This window comes from Pantherophis guttatus, chromosome 3, assembly GCF_059756535.1.
Source record: "Pantherophis guttatus breed Tessera chromosome 3, ASM5975653v1, whole genome shotgun sequence".
Classification (NCBI taxonomy): domain Eukaryota; kingdom Metazoa; phylum Chordata; class Lepidosauria; order Squamata; family Colubridae; genus Pantherophis; species Pantherophis guttatus.
The window spans coordinates 148910386-148930863 of record NC_142065.1 but is presented as its reverse complement, the minus strand read 5'-3'; the positions used below and the strand labels follow the sequence as shown (position 1 = coordinate 148930863).

The window sequence follows — 20478 nt, the reverse complement described above, 5'->3', positions numbered from 1 at the left end:
CCTAAAATGAAAAAAAAGCTATCATAAATCCCATGGATTTGATCCATTATTATCTAGTCTCTAATCTTTTTTTTTAAAGATAAGGTTTTGTAAAGAATAGTGCATCTTTAACTCCAGACAGGGAAAGGAATGAATCATTTAGACTCCATTTCAGCCTGTCTTTCCACAGGATTTGGGACAAAAGAGGTTTGGTAAATCTAATTACACTTTCTACCTGTAGTGCACAGATTGTGGGGGTTGTTTCCAATGAATTCAGTATTTTATGACAGATTGTGTTCTAACAGTGGAATAGACTCTCTTAACCTGTCATTGCTCCCAATTATTGCTAAACTATGTTACTGCAATGCATTTTACATTGGTTTACCTTTGAAAAAAGGTGAAAAGAGCAGCCAATAGAATTTAAATATATGTGCCAGTAACACAAGTTTTCTTTTTTTAAAATAAGTTTTGTCATTACCTATAACAGGGGTACCCAACTCCTGGGCTGTGTCCCATTACTGGGCCATGAACTGTTCAGAACCGGGCCATGGAAGCAGCAGGAAAGCATACAAGCACACAAGTGCATTCCCACTTGTGCGAGCAGTGGGCAAGCACATGCACGCTTGCTGACTGCTTGCAGAGAACCGTCCGCTCTCTCCCACTCCCCATCAGTCCACAAAACTGGAAAGGACTCCCTTTCTCTTCCATCTCCCTGTATTTCCAGTCAGTCCATCTGTCCATCAGTCAGTCTGTTTGTCCGTCTGTCCATCCATCTGTCTGTCCGTCCATGCATCCATCCATGCATCCATGCATGCATCCATGCATCCATGCATCCATGCATCCATCCATCCATCCATCCATCCATCCATCCATCCATCCATCTATCTAACTTGAAGTCTAGTCCAGCTGGCAGGTGGGCAAATGGGCGGCATTCCTCCTCCAATCCAGTCCTCCTGCAGTACTCTTCTGGCCGTGTGGAGACCCCGGGTGGCCTCCGCACACCCCATTTCTGGCCTCCCTGGCCTCCAGAAGCCTTCTGCCAGCCAAAAATGACCCTGTTTTTGGCCTTCCCCACCTCTAGTAGCACTTTGCCTTACCTTCCAGTTCCATCCCGTGGGGCTCGCAAAGGTAAGTCCTGCACTCGGCCGAAGGGTGGGGGCCGGCGAGTGGGCGGGGTGATGTGGGCAGGGCAGCCTCATGGTCCCGCACAGGTGGGCCATAGTTTGAGGACCCCTGCTTTATATGGAGTTGGAGCTATACTGGAAAGCATGGTCTCTTTCCATAGCTTCTGTGTGAATATTTCTGAAAATATTATCCAAAACCCATTCTTTAAATCCTGACATGGTTTCATTTTATTGTACACAATAAAAATGGCTACACTGGATGTAGCCATTTTTCTGCTCCACATCTTTGTACATAATGAGAACAAAGTAATATATACCGTTGTCTGTTTCAGCTTCTCTTTACGGCGAACAAAACGATGACTTAGATCTACAGGGAAAGTTTGTTTTAATTTAATTTACAGTTAAATTCATGGCTTGCTGATCATAGGTTTCTAGTCCTACGTTAACAAAAAAGGATAAGGTGTTTTAAATCTGTTGTTATTTGTCACAATTATCCATCTGGCCATTATATATGTAATCCATGCTAAAGCCCATTTTTATTCAGGTTTTTAATGTGCAAGATAAAAGGGAAATCAATCCTGTTATTCCAGTCAATAAAACTGAAATGCTATAGGTTTTCTTAAATTGGACCACATCAATGAAGCTTGTGCATGGCAGGGCTATATATTTTATTATATTTTAATATCACACACACATATATAGCAAGACAAGATTTCTACACCTAGATCTTTGGTGAAAACCTCAGGGTTGTAACTAAACTAATTAATGTATTTAATAGAATTTCTTTTATTGTTTTGGCAACCATTTTATAATATTGGTTGGTTTATATTTTCAATCGATTAATAGGCTCCATAGGGTTAGTAACTTAAATCATATTAGATTCCCAGTATATATCTAACTGGTTTTGTTCTTTCATGATTTTTGAGGTTCAATATAATTATAATATCATTCATCAATTATTATCCATGATCTGACTGTGCAGAGTGGTATAATCCTATTTTTGGTCATTCTTGCCAAAATGACTAATTGCATAATTTACCAAATTCACTTTCTTAATCATGTGCTTACTCATTCTCTGGAAGTATTTTACACATTCATTTGCTCTATGGAAGGTGAATAATTAACATTTCTGTAATACTAAATGTTATTCACATAATTCCTTACTCCCTTATCCTTTTATTTGCTTTTACACTTGTTTTTCACTTATTTCTTGAAATAATTACACAGTTATGTAGCATAAAAAGTTGAAAACCTTACTGAAGCAGAGCAGGCTTTCCTTGGTCCTTTGACTGGACCAAAATACTATTCTAGTTCCCATATTTTCAGTTTGTTATTTCTTCGCTGGAACATAGGTCATCCTTACAACCATGTAAATCAGGGGTGTCAAACTCGATTTCATTGAGGGCTGCATCAGGGTTGTGTTTGACCTTGGGGGGCTGGGGTTGGCATGGCCAGTTGGGTGTGGCCAGCTTGATGTCACTTGTGTCCAGGGGTGGGTTCTAAATTTTTTTACTACTGGTTCTGTGGGCGTGGCTTATTTTGTGGCCGTGGCTTGATGGTCCTGTGACAATTCTTTAGGATTTAGCAGAGGTACTGGTCTACCAGGCTTTTAACTGCTTGCAGAGCTGTACTGGTCTACTCATTTATTTTTGGAGGCACCGGTCTACCCGTTTGTTTTTGGAGGCACTGGTCTACCCATTTATTTTTGCAGGCACCAGTCTACTCATTTGTTTTTGGAGACACCGGTCTACCACCAAACTGCCTTTTAACACTGATCAGCTGTAGGGCGGCCCTTTGAAGCCCCGCGGCAAGAGTTTAAATAGTTTTTTTCCTTCTAGCCGATCAGCTGGGACTTAGGAGGCAGCAATAGATTGGGGATGGGGCCAAATAAAAGGTAAGAATAACGCGGGGGTGGGGGGGGCAGAACTGGTTTGGTGATGTCATATTGTCACCGCTACCAGCTTGGCGGAACCAGGCGGAACCGGGAGGAACCCACCACTGCTTGTGTCAGGGGCACCTGTGGTGGCTGGAGCACTCCACCAGCAAAATCAGGCTCCTGAGCTCCGTTTTTGGCTGCTACGGCCTCCTACAACTCTCTGCCAGCGAAAACGGAGCTCAGGAGGGCCACCTGCAGCCCTCCTGAGCTCCATTTTCATTGGCAGAGGCACCGTGGGCCAGTCCTTCACTGTTTCCAGGGCAGCCCCGTGGAGCAGTTCTAAGCATCGCATGGGCCGGATCCAGCCCCCGGGCCTTGAGTTTGACACCCCTGATATAAATTGAGTTTTCTTCTTCTTCCGTGTGTAGATCAATCTTTAGACTGCCAGAATGAAGCCACCTTCTTGGCTTTGTTGTTGGCCAAAAATAAGTCATTGTCAGTACACGTTTCTGGTAATAGCTAATATACCAGCAGTTGAGCCAAGCTCTGCCTCTCTCCACATTCACACAGTGAATACTAAAAGCTTCCACTTGAACATGTTGATTTTACACTTAGGCACTCTAACCCTCAATAGCAATAGCACTTACTTATATATTGCTTCATAGTGCTTTACAGACCCCTCTAAGCAATTTACAGAATCAGCATATTGCCTCCAGCAATCTGGGTCCACATTTTACCCACCCCGGGAAGGATGGAAGGCTGAGTCAACCTTGAGCTGGTTAGAATCGAACTCCTGGAAGTGAGCTGAGTTAGCCTGCAATATTTCATTCTAACAACTGCACCACCTATTCAGGATCCTCCACGTAGTATAAGGTTGGATCCTTCAGCCATGTCCTTCTTTAATGTTATTACTTACTCAATGGTCCCCTTCATCATGAATTCAATTTTGTTCTTGTGTACCCTCAAGAATGTGTGTTCTTGTCATAAAGTTTTTTCTAGATCTGAGCTGGCAGGTTTGCTGAGGATGAGGTTCATTCTCTTCCTTTGTTTTCTCAGTGTCTACTGCTATCTCTTTCCTGATCTTAGGCGGGGCAATGCCTAATATAAATTACATGATCATATATAATATATGAACAATAGGAAGCATGAGGCCGGCTGCATATTCTCTGCTCTGGATCACATGACAGGAAGGAGGACAGATGGGGGCTTGGAATGGTGCAGTTACCAACATTCCATGCAGCTCTCCGGCTGCCACTCTCATAGGGAAGCACTGGGAATTGGAAGGGGGGATTCCCGCCTCCCCCAAGCCTAGTCTGATCCAGCTATTTTTAAATTCAAACTTTCTTTGCCAAGCTGTCCACCCACATCAGTTCTATTTATGTACAAGATTTGTATAGCTGTCTTTCTTATGCAATATGATGTTGGTGGCTCAGAAATGACAAAGGTTCAAAATGTTTGATCAAATTTTGTTCAGTTTTTGGAGAGCCACCATGCTCATGGACATACAGATGGGCAGAACTTCAACTCCTTTGTATATATATATATATTTTCCAACATTCCTTTGACTTCTGGAATTCTTGTCAAAATCACGTGAAGTATTAATATCACTTTATAAAGCCTTAGTAAGGCCACACCTGGAATACGGCATCCAGTTTTAGTCACCACACTACAAAAAAGATGTTCAGACTTTGGAAAAAGTGCAACGAAGAGCAACTATTCAATTTCATTGTACACATGTTGTGCATTAACAATAAAGGTTTGATTTGAACTAAGATGATTAAAGACTTGGAGACTAAAACGTATGAAGAAGGGTTGCAAGATTTGGAGAATCCCAGTCTAGAGAAGAGAAGGACTAGGGTGGACATTGTAGCAGTATTCCAGTATTTGAGAGGTTGCCACAAAGAGGAGGGGTCAACTTATTTTCCAAAGCACCAGCGGGCAGGACAAGGAACAATGGATGGAAACTAATCAAGGAGAGAAGCAACCTGGAATTAAGAAAAAACTTCCTAACAGTGAGTACAATTAACCAGTGAAACAGCATGCCTTCAAAAGTTTGAGCTGCTTTATCACTGGAGATTTTAAAGAAGAGACTGGACAGTCACTTGTTTGAAATGGTTATTATCAAAGAATTGTCATGCTGTGGGGCAAACAGCTGGATGGACAGTTATTACTCTTTTAAAATAATTTCTTTCCAATAGTCTATTGAGTTGGAAAACATTTTGCTTCTACATTAGATAGATTGTTTCCAAAGAAAGAGTAAAGATCTCATTTGCTTTAAAAGTTCCTCTAGTCCAATATTAATTACTGTCACAAATTCCAGTCCATTAAGATTAGAACCGTTCCTTGTACCATCTACTAAAATAAACTTTTCTCCTTATGGGATTGGCAGAAATATTTGTCTGGCAGAGGAATACAATGTTTCAAGATTGTAAGAGAGTTTTAAATGGGATTTTATTTTTTAAAATACTGCCTCAGCGTCTGTTTATATATTTAGAATGTTAACAGCATATATAATGTTCACATATTGTCGAAGATTGAATGGGGAATGTAGACTCTGGATTTATCCAAGTATCTTGTCATCAGCATAAGCAGATAACCACTTTTGGAGGGCGGAAATGGGCAACATTGCCACTTTATTAATCCCCCACTGATGTGACATCAAGGCACATTTTTCTGTTCTGCTTCTGAAATATCTGTTTTCTATGAAATGTTGCCTTAAGCACTCCTGTATATTTTGGATACTGATCTTTGGTTTGTAGCAAGCTAACTCCAACAACTGATTGGCTACCTTACAGAGAGAAAAACTTCCTTTTAATATAGTCAATATAGCAATGAGTGCTATAATAGCCCAGTGGTGATCATTCTTGCCTTGCAAATACAAAGCTGTAATCAAAACCCAGTAGGAGCATTATATGAAGTCTCATTGGGAGCCGGAATAAAACACTTCTACCTCAGGTGACTGCGAAAACAATGAAACAGTACATTAATGGAGGGCTGTTGGTTTTGTTTTAAAGTAGGACGTAATTTTAAAAATTCTATCATGTTACAAACCAGCAACTTTCTCTTTTAGGGGCAGGAATTATAGTCATTTTGCTCCTGGAGCATTCCAAGAGTAAAAGGTATTAGATGAAAACAGGCAGGAAGAAGTTATTTATTGATCTATTTACCTAATACTAGATTTGATGGGTTGTCATTTTTATACATAAGATTAGGCTTTTTGTCGTTTAACAGTCATGTTTTTTTAAACTACTAACACACACTCTCTCTCTCTCTCTCTCTGTATATATATATATATATATATATATATATATATATATATATATATATATATATATATATATATATATATATAGTGTGTGTGTGTGTATGTATATGTATATATATCAAGATTTTTATTTATTTATTTAGGGAATTTATATTGCTGCCTATTCGCACATTGTGACTCAAGGCAGCTTACAGAATATAAAACACCATATAAAAACAATAAAACCAATATAATATTATAATAATATAATATAATATAGTATAATATAATATAGTATAATATAATATAATAATATAATATACTATACTATACTATACTATACTATACTATAATATAATATAATATAATATAATATAATATAATATAATATAATATAATATAATATAATATATACTAAAATCACCCCCACCCGCCGTGTGTGTGTGTTTGTGTGTGTGAACAAATATGAGGTAATATTTGTTTGATCATTTCTCCTATCAACAACATTTTTTTCTGTACTCTACAAAATGTTGCTCACCCTAAAAGAGCATTACAAGCAGGCAAATGTGTGTGTGTGTGTGTATGTGTGGGTGTGAACAAATATTGCAGGGCGGGACTTCATTTTTTGGTTTTTTATCTCTCCTTTTTCAGTTGACCCCTGGATGTATGCATACTCTCCAAATCTATGAGAACTAGGTCCTTAAGCAGTTTTCTGAATTGATTTTGTTTATTTACATTAGATTATAAATCTCTTCATTCCCAGTTTATAAGGCCAGTATTTCAATATGGTATACATGGAAGTTATCCAGTCAAGAAAAATGAAGCAATTAAACATTGCAGCACAATAAGTGAAGTTAGCTGCCCAACAGAGACTAATAATTAACATGAAGCAAGTGAAATCACGTCTACTTAATCACATGACAGAGAAATCTAAAATGCTGAACATAGAACAATATAGCTGTACTAGCCTAAAGGAAGGCTCAACGCAACATATACATACATACATACACACACACACACACACACACACACACACACATCTCACACATCCCTGCCAAAATTGATTTTTCAGTTGAGACTAAACCCTCCCCACAATACAGCACATTTGCAATTTTGAAAGAGTAACTCGGTGTTCTTTGTTTCAAGGCATAATATATACAAACATTTTTTAATGAAATGAGGAACACTTGAGTGACTTCTGCAGTGAGGCAATATGCTAGACGGAGGCTCTAGTAAACTCTTCCTGTGGAAATCCTACACATCAGCATTAGCTGAGTCTGGCTGCTCTGAGTAAAGGTTAGATTTCTCCTTATTCTGTATTTTCATTAAGGTTAATATTTAAGCCCTTGCCGCTGGTGCCTTCCAAAGGACTGGTTGGCCCTTGGACAGCTGTTAGTGGCAAAGAGCGAAGCCAGCTCTGCTGGAGCATTTCTCTCAGCTGTTTGAACAAGGCACACACCCTAATGTGAATGGCCTTGAAGCGGCTGGCATTGCACAGCTCTCGTGCTCCTTAGACCAACCTTCGCTGTGATTGGCTGGGCCTGCCGTCCTCCCTGTATCCTCTAGTGACTGCTGCTGACAGGGTATCTCTCTGCAGCTGAGATTACTGCATATGACCTACTTTGAAAACGGTGTGAAACAAGGTTCACAAATTAGGTTGGAAGGGTGCCATGCAAAGAAAAGTCATTCAGGAGGCATCTGCCAGAATCAGATAAAAATGGTGCAAATGGAGAGAGAGACACACACACACAGAGAGAGAGAGAGACAGAGAGACAGAGAGGGAGAAAGAGAGAGGGAGGGAGAGGGAGAGGGAGGGAGAGAGGGAGAGAATGCTTTTGTGGTCACCCAGAGGCAATTGTGCATTCTTTCCAAGAAGCTTTGCTTTGATGATTTATGTTTCGATTCTTCATGATGATAGCATATGTATTAGGCAGGGTTGCAGAATTAGGGAGCTGGTAGCCAGTTAAAAGAAAGACAGCTTCTGCTTTTTGTCACCCTTCCAATAAAAGCAAACATAGGGGGAGGGAGGAACAAATACAGAATTTCAGGCTGAGTTACCTATCCATGGAAGGAGCTGTGATTAATCAGGAATCCATTGTGCCCTCACTAAAATCGATATTGTTACATTCACAGCTCATCGGATGGCTACATTATGTGTCACGTTTTATATCGCTTAGGCTTCCCTCTCCTTATCAGAAGAAATCATTTCGGCTGTGAAACAAGCAATTTCCCCCCCAAATACTCCCAATTAAGATTGCATGTTCTTCTTTTCTTCCGTGAATTTATGGCTTAGCTGCAGAAGGTTTGCCTTGAATTGAAAAGCAAATGGAGTTTCCCAGGAGCTGTAAATCAGCTTGAAGAAAAAAAGAAAAGAAAGGACTTTCCTCTCACTCCCTCCTCTTTTGAGACTAACACATTTCATAGGGAACTGAGCAACGTTTGTGTTTGCCATCTGATCAGATAATTAGCATCAGTTACAAGGTGATGCTGCATTTGTAAAGGGCACTGGGGTTCTCCATCAGTAGAATGAAAGAACGTGTTTAGCAAACTGTTTCTCGTGTTTTCGTCCTTGTCTCGAGGTCAAAAGGTCTGCAAGAAATTAGCAATGCAAATGTATTGGAGCCTGCACCCTTGCAATAAGAAAATAGTTCATTTCATTTTGGCACATTTCTTTTAGAAAAGAAATAAGGGTTACGCATGTGGTACATCATCCATCCAGTATTATAGCACTTTGCTTTTATATAACTTTTGAAGTGCTGAAAGCCCTTTGCATGCATTATTTCAACAATCCTTGAACTAATCCTGTATATAGCTGAGGATTAAATTTACACTGAAGATGAAAGTGGTTAATACATATCCTATACATATCATTACGTTTATATTTCAAATACGGGCAGTCCCCTGGCTTAAGGACAACTCTTACTTACAAACAGACTGCTATAAAGCCTATTATATATATATAAAAAATGAGTTAAGTATAATGGTTCATAATAACGAATGCACACACTACTTTGTAAGGTAGTGCAGCTTCCAGGGTTTGTCAGTTTGAGGAAGGAGAATGCTGTCTGCCATTTTAAGTCAAATCCTGTGGTGTTTAACAGTTTAATAGTAACAGAGTTAGAAGGGACCTTGGAGATTATCTAGTCCTGTGATGGCGAACCTATGTCACGTGTGCCACAGGTGGCACGCAGCGCCCTCTCTGTGGGCACGCGAGCCATTGCCCCAGTTCAGCTCTGCCACGCATGCGCCTGCTGCCGGCCAGCTGGTTGTCAGGTCTCTGCCACATGGGTGGCAGGGTACGTGCAGGGGGGGCACGTGTACAGGCAGGGGGTGGCAGGGTGCATGCGGGGGGGCACGCACATTGCATTTTGAGGGTTCGGGTGCACGCACGAGTACACTTTGGGCACTTGGTCTGGAAAAGGTTAGCCATCACTGATCTAGTCCACCCCCCTGCTCACGCAGGAGACCTGTACTAGGGATTCAAACCACCGAACTGCCGACCTTTCTGATCAACAAGCTCAGTGTCTTAGCCACTGAGCCACCTGGTCAGGCTGTGACGCCGTTGACTGTGTAATTTTGTATTTGGCTTACATTTTTCTCTTATTTACCCTTGTAACCATGCCTCCAGAGAGTAAATGCAATGCAAGTCCTAGTTACGCATTAAAAAAAGCGGAGGGGGGGATGATTACGATTGAAAATTAAGTAAAGTAGAATAAAGCAATAGGATCAATCATTGGAAAAGTGTTAGGCTACAGCTGGTCAATTTAAAGATAAAGTGAGAATAATAGAGCATGTGAAAGGCCCCGCTCAGATGAAAGCTACCATTTTTTTTCCCTCTAACGCTGTGGTTTAATCATTGAAATGGAAGGGCTATTGATAATTTGGTTAGGAAGTCAAAATCATATGCCTATTAGCCTTACTGTATTGCAAGAAAAGGCTGGAAGCCTTTTCAATTATTTTAAAAGCTGCACATGCAGCAAGTGATTATGATGAAGAATGAAGGAGTGGGTTTAATTGTGTCAAACTGAGGACAAATGTATATAATATTAACATGCAAGAGAATGTCAATATAAGTGCTGTACATGATTTTCCTGAAATGTTGAAAAAAAAAAACATTGAGGGAGATTATTAGCCAGATCAAATATTTCATGTATATGAAACTGGCTTCTTTTGGGTGGGGGGGTGAGGAGGTCTGAAAGGACCTATATTTTTGGGGGGGGAAAGAAAAAAGTGCACAAGGACATAAGGTATTAAAGACATGCTAATGTTATTATTAGAAGGTAACCTATCTGGGAATTTCAAACTCAAGCCGTTGCTTGTGTAAATCCAAGAACACTTTGTCCTATCATAATGGCATCTCTTCATGTTGTTTGGAAGGCAAATGCAAAAGTTTGGGTTATAACTGCCAGGTTATAACTTTATCTATAAAGATATATATATATATACTTATGATGAATAGAGATTTCATCCCACCATGGCCATTTTAACATCTTTCAACATAGGAAAAAAAACCCTGATTGCAAAAATATCGCACATTTATACCTATGAATCAAAAGAAATAAATATTTGACCTCTACAGGGAGGAGTCACAAAATATGGGTGTGTCTGGCTGAAGAGGCCTAAAAAGGCCGAAATAGTGCTATCCCAGTCTCCCATAAGTCACAGAAGAAACAACATAAAATTTCTGACAGGTCTGAAAGTGATGAATAGAGATTTCATCCCACCATGGCCATTTTAACATCTTTCAACATAGGAAAAAAACCCTGATTGCAAAAATATCGCACATTTATACCTATGAATCAAAAGAAAGAAAGAAAGAAAGAAAGAAAGAAAGAAAGAAAGAAAGAAAGATATATATATATATATATATATATATATATATATATATATATATATATATAAAGTTATAGATCTATAACTTTAAATATTGGTTTTTGAACCATTTTGTCCCTAGTATTGAATTTTTTTGCATGGCCAATGAAATTCCACACCCAGACATCCAAGCAATTTAGATGACCTTCACCCAGGGGTGGGTTCTAAATTTTTTTACTACCGGTTCTGTGGGTGTGGCTTATTTTGTGGGCGTGGCTTGATGGTCATGTGACAATTATTTAGGATTTAGCAGAGGTACTGGTCTACCAGGCTGTACCGATCTACCCATTTATTTTTGCAGGCACCGGTCTACTCATTTGTTTTCTTTTAACACTGATCAGCTGTAGGGCGGCCCTTTGAAGCCCCACGGCAAGAGTTTAAACAGTTTTTTTTCCTCTAGCCATCAGCTGGGACTCAGGAGGCAGCAATAGATTGGGGGGTGGGGCCAAATAAATGGTAAGAATAACGTGGTGGGTGGGGGGGTGGGGTGGGCAGAACCGGTTCAGTGACGTCATATTGTCAGCACTACCAGCTCGGTGGAACCGGGCCGAATCGGGAGGAACCCACCACTGCCTTCACCCCAATGAAAAGGTCATATTTTTACCCTGTAATACTGCATCACTATTTCAACCAATGGAGCAGGAAGTCATAGCTTCCTTTACGGCCTGTCATTTACAGTGGACCATCTCGTAAGTTGTTATGACTACCCAGGATGATGTAATGAGCGTAAGGGAATTCTCGAGGAATTATATATCATCTATGATGTCTTCAAAAATATTGCTGATTCTTGGGTTGAAGTGAAGCAATCAGATAGGAAAGGAAGGTGGAACAAATTGTGCCTCCATTTTGTGCATGTCTTTCAGGGTTTTACAGTTGATGACATTGTCAAAGTCAGGCAAACTATGGTTGATATTGGTAAACCACTGCAGTTAAACACTAGTGAAAATGATATCACACTATTACTGACCAATAAAGGCTTTATAGAACCAGTACACCATTTGATCACATTTGAGGAAAAAGATTGGGACCTAAAACTCCAGACCCAAAAAAGGGTTTTGAAAAAAGAGTTAGTTGAAGCCTTTTGTCTCATTGAAGCAGGGATAGCAAAGAGGAGCAAGATCCTAATACAGAGAGGTTCACCCAAGTTATCACACAGTTACCGAGGGCCTCAGCAACAGGACCATTTATGATGAGCAAAAAAAAAAGTTCTGTATAAATCTTCTTTGATGTCTACTTTAAGAAATTGACTGCAGTAGTAAACCCTCCCTTTCCAACACCAGGCCCATCATCTTCAACAGTAGCCATCTCTCCATTGCCTTCTCCTGCATCATCTAGACGAAGAAAGGACTAACACAGCATGCTTTATTCTAGCTATAACCTGACTTGGTTGAATCCAGAGTTAGTCATGTTTAAAAGCAACTATCAGCTGAACTCAAGTTATCATGCCTAACTTTTCTCAATGACTTCAATGGGCCTGAACTGGATCTAACCCATAAGTAGAAAAGTGGATTATATATAGTTACACCTAATAAACATATAATTATAGGAATTATAACTTGACACGTTTGCCCCTATGTAGTCTCAAATATATCTCAGCAACAGATATATTTTGAGATAGAAAATATATATCTGAGCAACACTCAGAGATGGAAGACTGATTTTTGTTTTTAAAATCTGTAACTACAAACAAAAAGATCCATAACTGCATATATATGTTCTCTAAGCATCTGGATACATTTGTAAATACACTTATTATTTCAGAGTATTGCCTTTTTAAAGAAATTTTAAAAGCAGTTATTAATATTACAAAATATTATAAACAGAGACGAGGCTGGGTACTCTGGATGTGGCAAACTTGTTCCATTTTATTTATGTAGATATTTCTGCCTGCCCACATATTTGTACCACAGTTTTAGGACACTGATCTGCAAAAAATAGATGTGCAATTCTCACAAAGCAGATGGAAGCCTCTACTCCTCATTACATGCATATTATTATCCACTATTGTATACAGTGTCATTTATTCAAAAGCACAAGCTGTAGTTTGCATTTGTTTGATGGAAGAACATGTTTCCCATGCAAAGTCACAGAGAGAAAAGGATACTAACAACCATCATTAGACTGATAGATTATAAGAAGGTATGAGCTGCAATGCTAAGTGGCAGAACTAAAAGTGTTTGCAGGATATGTATCAAAGCTATCATCTTGACTTTTTCATCCATCTCTGTGGACAACATTGGGCAGAACAAAGAGCATGAGGAAGAGCAAACTACTAATCAGAGTCCTTGTTATTAGGAAGACATAACAAAAGTTTTTTGAGACTAGTAATTTGAGAAATTGAAAGATGTAAACCTACTTATTGGGCAGGTACTCCTACATACAAGCATTTCCTCACTACAGTCAGAAGAATCCAGCAGTGTATGCATCCACCAGGCAGCAAGAGTGGCAACTAAATGGAATCAGAGATATTTACATTTTTGAGACAAGTTCTGTGGATAAGAATTGCAGGCTGCAGAATGGATGTGAGTAAATGAGATAGATTTTTGATCTCATCTAGTACATAGACGAAATAACACCAGGCCTAGGAATAGCTTTATAATGCTATTTGTCACTTGTGTAAAATGACACACTGGCAGATCTGTCTATAAATAGAAATCAGACAATCAAACGCAGTATGGAGCTTAAACAAAGGGATCTGCAACACCTAAAGGCCATCAACCCATACACAATTTTTTAAAAAGCCGTTTTCAAAAGCTTCAAAAGATGCTTTAGGGAAGGATTATCCACTTTATAGTTTAAACTGATGCACTGATTTTGGAAACAAGAACCAGTTGGATTTTTCCTATGATCCGTCTCAGTGTTTTTCTGCCAACCCCATTTTAAGACCAGCATGCTGGTGATGGACAACTCTGGATCTGAAGCTGTTGCTGGGGTGCTTTCAGACAAGGCTTTTCTTTAACAATAATTCCACTTTGCAGAATTTTAAAGTAGTGGAGTAATGTAGATGCTATTTTATTCCACTTATAACCTCCCCCACTGCTGCTTCTTTCATCTCCCCCTGCATCTCTCTTTTCTCTTTCCTGTTGCAGAAAATTATTCGGGGGGGGGGGGAGAGAATGGAAATGCCATGAAATAAGTTTGCATTCTCAGCCCTGCTCTGTTAATCACAAAGCCCACCGTTCCCAGCAGACTGGCACAGCTTTGAAGTTTACTCTGCAGCAACAATAGACTTTCTCTGAATTTCTCCCTACTGCTGAGTCAAAGTGATCCCCACCCATCCTTGAATTGGCAACAACAACAAAAAAAAAGTTGCTGCTTTTGCTGATCCCTTATCCTGCTTTTTTGCTTCATCTGTGTTGGCTCCCTGCCACATGGTGCAGTTGTGATTATGTGTGGCTGTTGATCACCTGCCCTCTTCTCTAGAACATCACTAGCAGGAGGAGAAAACTTCACCAATGAGGTACATCTTTCTGCTGGCATCAGTTTGACATGTCTACTAGGCTATCTTCCTATGCTCCCCCTCCAAGTACTCTATTTTGTTGTAGCTCAAGTTATATAGAATTTTTTTTAAAAAAAAAAACATCAGTCACAAGGGAGCTGAATCACAAGCAAGGCCTACTTGCCACTTCTCTCCCTTTCCTTTCCTTCCTTTATGTAGTCAACAAATGCCATTTTCTAGAGCCTTTTATGTTCTGTTCAGAAGGGAATGGGGGTCAATGGTAAAAGAAAAGCCCCGAACAAATAAAAATGAAAGTTAAAGGATAAGATGAATGATCAGTGATTAATGATGGATAAGAGACTGTACACTTAAGAGAAATGAGAAATAAAAACAAAAAAAATATGTAAAAAAAAAAAAGAAGACAATGGGGGGAAGTTGATCAGTCCAATTTTTTAGATTCTCTATTTTACTAGTACAATGTTTCAAGCCCCAGAAAATAGGGTCTTCGTGATATTTCACACTTCCAGTTCCAACTCCCTTTAGGGAGATAACATCATAATGTTGGTAGACAAAGCAGAATGGGGACAGGAAGGGAGCATGCAGCAATGCCTTGAAACAGGCAGAAATCGAATTTACATTCCTACTCACTACCGGTGACCTGACTTCATTTTCAATATAATAAGTGGTGAAGCATAATAAGTGGTGAACCACAACCTCATGCGGTTGACAAGAAGGCTGTTGCCAAAGAGTAAAAACTCAACATTATCATTGCAACAAATAAAGGATGACCCAAGCCTGTCTTACTAACCCTGAGAAACCACATGAAGACAATAACTTAAGGCAATACTTTGGGGCATGTTTGTACTCTGCTCACTGTCCAGGGCAAACCTTGTTCTTTATAGCTATTTTGCTTCTTTGGTTGATTTGTGGAGCCCATCATAGTACCCTGCACTTGCGGGAATATGCTAGGAAGAAGAAGAAGAAGAAGAAGAAGATCATAGTACTTTAAAGAGCCATGGTGGCGCAGTGTTTAGAATGCAGTACTGCAGACTACTTCTGTCGGCTGTTTGCAGTTTGGCGGTTCGATTCTCACCGGCTCAAGTTTGACTCAGCCTTCCATCCTTCTGAGGTCAGGAAAATGAAGATCCAGATTGTTGGGGGCAATATGCTGACTCTATAAAACCACTTAGAGAGGGCTACTGTAAAGCACTGTGAAGCGATATATAAGTCTAGGTACTATTGCTATTGCTGTTAAACCATGATGTCCTTGTTATCTAAAGAACTTAAAAACCTTCTTGCTCTAAACAACCTTCTTTCCTCAAAGTCTACATTTCTTCCTTAAACATATTTATAATATTTTTTTTAATGGGGGGGGGAAGCCGTTTTGAATACGTGTAAAAGTTGTACTTTTGCTTTTGACTGAATCAGCAGGAAAATCTGTTTCTTTTTCAAGCTTCATAAATATAACAAAACCCACTGAGAATAGAGTCTCAGGGAAAAAAATTAATGTCTCTTTTTAAAGAAAGTGTTCTCAATCACTGTAATTATGTCATGTAAGGTGTTTTCTTTTTAAGTCTAAATTTTAAATGTACAAACACAGCTTCCAAGAATCCCAGGGGATGGGAAATTGGCATCCACTGGAGAGATAGATTTTAAAGAAACAGATGTAGTTCAGATTGGTATATGTACTAGGTTGATAATAAATTGTTGCTACGTATTGTTTAAAAGAGAACATAAATTATATTCACTTTTAATGATGAAAAAGCTTGACTGTCATGAATGGGTAGGGGGAGCTTTACAAACTTAAAACAAAACAAAACAAAAAGCTGAATATGTGGACTATATTTTTAAATGTATTTTAAAAACACAAAACATTAATGAAATAGAAGTATACTGTTACAGAAGGAGTCTGATAGAGTTTTCTCTTAAAGGGCAGTTAAAATAAATTGTTTCCTTGTATTCAACAATTGAGAAGATGACTTCAAAATGGCAGGCATGATCTGAAGCCTTATTGCTTTTTAACATATGTTGTACAGATCTCACACATGTTAAAATGAGCAGGGCTTCAATCATCCTGTTATATCTGTCATGTTGAAGTCAGTAACTGACATTATAGAGGTACCTGGAAGTAAAGAAGCAATCAATCTCTTGGATAACAAGTTTACACAAGTTCCAGTTCCCTTCCTTTACCTTGTTCCAACCCTGTGTATGAAATTGCCTATAGTCAAAAGTGAGTGGTTTATACCCAAACTCTCCCAGTTTGCTTTAAGAACTTAAATGGGACATTATTTCAGTGATGTGACCCACAAAATGAAAAAGGCAGCTCCCTTTAAGTCATCATAAGCCGTGATGGCACAGTGGTTAGAGTCAGTGGTAGGTTGCCCCCGGTTTGGGCCGGTTCTATAGAACTGGTAGTAAAACCGGCGGGAGGCTCCGCCCATCGACCCTGATGTCATCAGAACGCTTCTGTGCATGCGCAGAAGAGTGTGCGCGTGAGCAAAGCAAGCGCGTGCGCACGGCCCCATTGCAAACCGGTAGTAAAGGTAAGTAGAATCCACCCTGGTTAGAGTGCAGTACTGCAGGCTACTTCTGCTGCCTGCAATCTGCCTGCAATTTGGCAGTTCGATTCTCACCAGCTCAAAGTCAACTCAGCCTTCCATCCTTCCCATAGGTGGGTAAAATGAGGAACCAAATTGTTGGGAGCAATATGCTGACTCTGTAAACAGCTTAGAGAAGGCTGTAAAGCGGTATATAAGTCTAAATGCTATTGCTATTGCTATCATCAGCAAGGAACTCCAAATAATGAAAAGGGAGGAAAACTAGTTAAGCTTACATACTCTTGATATCCCACAAAAAGAGGAACAATCACTGCCTCTCCAGGACTCTTCGGACATAGATAAAGCAATATTAACCTCAGATGTCTTGCTATCTCAATGAGAAGAAGAAAATTACAAGGGTTGAATTCATGGTAAAACTTCAGGCAATCCCTAACTAAATGGAATCAGATTTACAGGTTAGGAAACTGGAATCCATGGAAAAACTAAAATTATGAAAGGCCCAGCTATTAAATTTGGTGAAGATTTGGAAGCATTAAAGAGAAGTATTATTTCTCATGAAATCAGAATAAAGTCTTTTGAAGAAAAGGAACAATCTCATGACAAATTTATTATAAATCTGCAACCTGAACTACTAAAAGTTCAAGAGCAGTTCACGAAAAGCAACTTAAAAATAAGGTTGATTCAACCTTCGAATATGGACTAGCAGAATCATTTGTTAATTAAATGGAAGGATGTATTAAAAACATCTCATTACCAGTGTACATTTACAAGAAACATTTTCCTTTTTATCACATTATTGCATTATGTTTATTTTGATTCATATTCATTACTTAAATGTTCTTTTCTCTAGGTCAGGGGTGTCAAACTCGATTTTGTTGAGGGCTGCATCAGAGTTGAGTTTGATCTCAGGGGTGGGGTGGGTGTGGCCAGGGTGGGCATGGCCAGCTTGAAGTCACTTGTGTCGGGGGCATCTGTGGTGGCCCAAGCACTCTACCAGTGAAAATGGGCTGCAGAGCCCCATTTTCAGCTGCAACAGCCACCGGCTGCCCTCTGCCAGTGAAAATGGAGCCTGTTTTTACTGACAGAAGCACTGCGGGCCGGTCCTTTGCTGTTTCTAGGGCAGCCCTGTGGGCCAGATCTAAGCACCCCGTGGGCCGGATCTGGCCCCCGGGCCTTGAGTTTGACACCCCTGCTCTAGGTATTTGCTGTTTATTTGGCTTACTGGAGTACAAGATTGCTATAACATTTTAAAACTATTTTGAGAAGTATTTTGTCTACATGGAAGCACTTAAAGTCATTAATAAAATTTGAAGAGACTTAGATTTTTTTTTTAAAAAAGTATACATTTGTAGCAAGATGGAAAAACTATAATCAATTATAATTATGATCCCATATCCTTCCTTTATACTCATTCACCTTGAAAGAAGAGATAGTTGAATCCTCCCGGAACTTTAGCTCAAGCTCTCAGTGCCACCAGGGACTCAACAACCCTCCTCCTCACTTGACTTACCTACAATGGCCTCCTCCATCAAACACTCTTGGTAAGCTGGCCAGGAGTTTCCCTATTCTATTCAACCCCAATCCCCTCCTGGCTGTCATCCAAGGGAGAGCAAACTACTCCAAACATGGGACACTCCCACCATTTTGGCCTCAGCTTGGGACCCAGAAACAAAATGGTGTTTGGAAGGGAACCATGACTTCCATGGAATCTGCCCTAAACTATCATTGGCCCTCCCAATTCAGCCCATCATAACCTTCAAGCAGTCTTCTGTGTCTTTTGCAGAGTCCGGGCAGCCTCTCAGTCCAAAAAGCCCACGAAAAGCAATCCACCACACCACCATCTTTCCCAGGGCAGGTTGATCTGTTGCACTGAGTCTGTCAGGAAACAAAGCATTGCCACTGAATGACATCACAAAGCCACAACTAGGCAATGTCACAAACCCCAATGGGGCAACTTTAACCTTGGCACCAATAACAAACTCATTGCCAAAATCCACAGCAGACTAACCAATAAGCATGGTTGCTGCTTATAAAAGATAGAATATATATTTGAAACATGTAATAAATAAATAATAAATAAATAAATAAATAAAACAGTAACGCCCATATACTTTAACGGGCTCTATAGTAATGTGCTGTTCTTGAAGGTCGATGTAGAAAAATTCCTTACCTGGAGACATAGAAACAACATAGCATGTACTTCTTCTCCAATGCCTGTATTCTAGAGACATTCATACTAGCTTCATCGTACAGTTATTGCATAGATACGCCGGGTGTACTGGACAATTTTACACCTCTCTGCTTCTCTCAAATATTAACTCTGCTACAACGTAAAATGTTGGCAGGATCTGCACAGCAAGCCTTAAAATTTATCAGGTGACGACCTGTGCCATAAACTATAGTCTTAATGAGCTTGTAGCTTTGTCATTCTAGAGTGCCTTGTGTTGTATTGTGATAGAGTTAGTCTGTATATTAATCTTCATGCTTTCCTGCACCCATCTAATGCTCATAACGCTCCTTTTAGATTACTTTTAGATGTCTTTTGTATATATAGTTTTGTTTCCCCTTTATCTTTTTATTATTTTTAAACTTTGATGTATTTTTAAGCTTTTTAATTGACTGTATTCCTCCCTCCTTATCCTGGGCTTTGACTATAATAAAGATTTGAGCAACTGATTGATCTATGGCACCTTAAGATCCATTAGAGATGCAGCACTTTATGTTCAATGAACAATTCAATTTGGTATGGAATTAAAATATCAAATGAAGGCTGGCATAATTTGCATACCTGAACTATGGAACAAAGAATTGGATTATTCAGATTTAAAAAATCATTGGACCAAGGTGTTAAGAAATGTATAACATACTTCTTATGGCTTAAGATTGAAGTCAATTAATGGGAAATATTATGTTGTATCTGTTGGGCTCCTGTTTAAAAAAGATTGGACATCAGCTTTTTTTGCACAGGCCCTATCCAGTTATAGTTTTATCTTGGTTTCAAATTGTACCAGATATTAATACAATTTTGGGAGAAAATAAGAAAATAATAAATTAAATTCCTAAAATATGGAATTGGTTGTTTTTTGAAGAGCTTTGACTCTTAATATCCCTCTGATATTAAGAAATAGATTCAGTATATGAGTTATCTATTTGAAAAGTTTTTATACTCTAAAAATGAGAAGAGAAAGCAATATCATCACATCACTATTTTATAAATAAATAAATATTTTCTGGTCTGTGATTGTAATAAAGATTGAATGAATGAATGAATGAGAAAGGAACAAAGTGCTGCAGGACTTGAGAGCAGACCATAGCTATCTTTCAGAACAAGAATCAGCCACCATCACAGTAGCAGACATCCAACATTGGGTCAGGAGTATGAAGAA

General features: G+C 39.3%; 1 long non-coding RNA gene across 1 annotated transcript in view; it reads right to left on the bottom strand.

The window, feature by feature from the left end:
* Window positions 1–18955, bottom strand: part of LOC117672348 (uncharacterized) — a 50444-nt gene extending 31489 nt beyond the window's left edge. Inside the window, exon 1 of the long non-coding RNA XR_004593184.3 lies at window positions 18847–18955. This is a non-coding gene — a long non-coding RNA (uncharacterized LOC117672348). The remainder of the gene's footprint in view (window positions 1–18846) is intronic.
* Between the last annotated feature and the right edge of the window lie 1523 nt (window positions 18956–20478).